Source organism: Schistocerca piceifrons, unplaced genomic scaffold (assembly GCF_021461385.2).
Source record: "Schistocerca piceifrons isolate TAMUIC-IGC-003096 unplaced genomic scaffold, iqSchPice1.1 HiC_scaffold_31, whole genome shotgun sequence".
NCBI lineage: Eukaryota > Metazoa > Arthropoda > Insecta > Orthoptera > Acrididae > Schistocerca > Schistocerca piceifrons.
The window spans coordinates 696-2,500 of NW_025728526.1; the positions used below are offsets into that span (position 1 = coordinate 696).

A 1,805-nucleotide genomic window follows, 5' to 3' on the forward strand; every position below is an offset into this window, starting at 1 on the left:
TACGTACGGGGGCCACCTTCCACGTATTGTCTAGGCGTGCACATTTTGTTGCGTGTATGTGGGCAGACGTAGTGTGGCGTGACACCTGACACAGGCATGCAATAATCGTTGAAGTTGCAAATGGCGATGGACGCCTGCGTTTTCTGGTGAAGTTACGCAAATGAACAAATGGTAACCTGTTGTGGTGCGGTTGTTCTCGCTAGGGGTGAATCGGTGATGGCGACGATAGGTTGAGGTACTAACCGGTTGTTCCAGCGATACCCACCATGCCGACGAAACTGAACGGCATCTGGGTGTGAAGCGATACGCGGCGGTGGCTGGGTGGGACCGTCCCCGGCCGGTGAGGGGGCGCCTCCCGGCGTGCTGGCCGCGCGGTGCGTGGGCGCACGCGCTACAGCCGGCTGGTGGGGGCGGCCAGTGGCAGGCGCGCCGGCCGACGGACGCGGCAGGCGTCGCAGCTGCGCGCCGGCGCACCCTGCGCGCGGCGCCGTGCGGCCAAAGTAGGTCCTCGCGGGCCCGGTGCGAAGCGCGGTGGACATCTTCAGTGTGCTGGTCCGATTGAGGACTGTGTGCGTTGAGGATGCGCCGCCGCCCGGCGCTCGGCGCCGCGACGCCGTCTGCTGCTCGGTCGCCCCAGCGGTTCTCGCTGGTGGTTTGTATCGCAGCTGTGCGGATGTGTTGGCGCGTGCGCTGTGCTGGGAGAGTTCGCTTCGGCACCCAAGTGGGGCTTTTGTCCTTCTGTGGCGCTGGCGTTGGAGCTGCCGGTCACCGTAGGTGGCGCGTGTTGTCTCCCGCCGGCAATGCCACGACAGCACGCTCCCGGGCCTCTGTCGGCAGCGGCAAGCTCAGTTGGGAGCACGGGTGGTCGCACCGAAAGCGTCTACTCGCCTAACTCCGGGCGATTGCGCCTCTCTCGAACCCGACCAAGTACTTGGGACGGCGCTGCGCGCCGCCGGGACCTGAGAGGGTTTCGAGGTGTATTGTGCAGGGGAGCTCAGCCTCCTCCTGTTTGCAGAATGATTGAGCGGACGCTTGCGTGTTCGCGCGGGCCCCCGGGACACACTCCCGGGCGGCCGGCTGCTCAGCTCTAGTTGACGCAGCTCCCTGGTTGATCCTGCCAGTAGTCATATGCTTGTCTCAAAGATTAAGCCATGCATGTCTCAGTACAAGCCGCATTAAGGTGAAACCGCGAATGGCTCATTAAATCAGTTATGGTTCCTTAGATCGTACCCACGTTACTTGGATAACTGTGGTAATTCTAGAGCTAATACATGCAAACAGAGTCCCGACCAGAGATGGAAGGGACGCTTTTATTAGATCAAAACCAATCGGTCGGCTCGTCCGGTCCGTTTGCCTTGGTGACTCTGAATAACTTTGGGCTGATCGCACGGTCCTCGTACCGGCGACGCATCTTTCAAATGTCTGCCTTATCAACTGTCGATGGTAGGTTCTGCGCCTACCATGGTTGTAACGGGTAACGGGGAATCAGGGTTCGATTCCGGAGAGGGAGCCTGAGAAACGGCTACCACATCCAAGGAAGGCAGCAGGCGCGCAAATTACCCACTCCCGGCACGGGGAGGTAGTGACGAAAAATAACGATACGGGACTCATCCGAGGCCCCGTAATCGGAATGAGTACACTTTAAATCCTTTAACGAGTATCTATTGGAGGGCAAGTCTGGTGCCAGCAGCCGCGGTAATTCCAGCTCCAATAGCGTATATTAAAGTTGTTGCGGTTAAAAAGCTCGTAGTTGGATTTGTGTCCCACGCTGTTGGTTCACCGCCCGTCGGTGTTTAACTGGCATG

At 59.4% G+C, this 1,805-nt stretch overlaps 1 non-coding gene across 1 annotated transcript in view; it reads left to right on the forward strand.

Annotated features, from left to right (window-relative positions):
• Positions 1-1,101: 1,101 nt before the first annotated feature.
• The window catches only part of LOC124744910, a 1,909-nt gene continuing 1,205 nt past the window's right edge, over positions 1,102-1,805 (forward strand). The window contains exon 1 of the ribosomal RNA XR_007010914.1: positions 1,102-1,805. This exon is cut by the window's right edge and continues 1,205 nt beyond it. This is a non-coding gene — a ribosomal RNA (small subunit ribosomal RNA).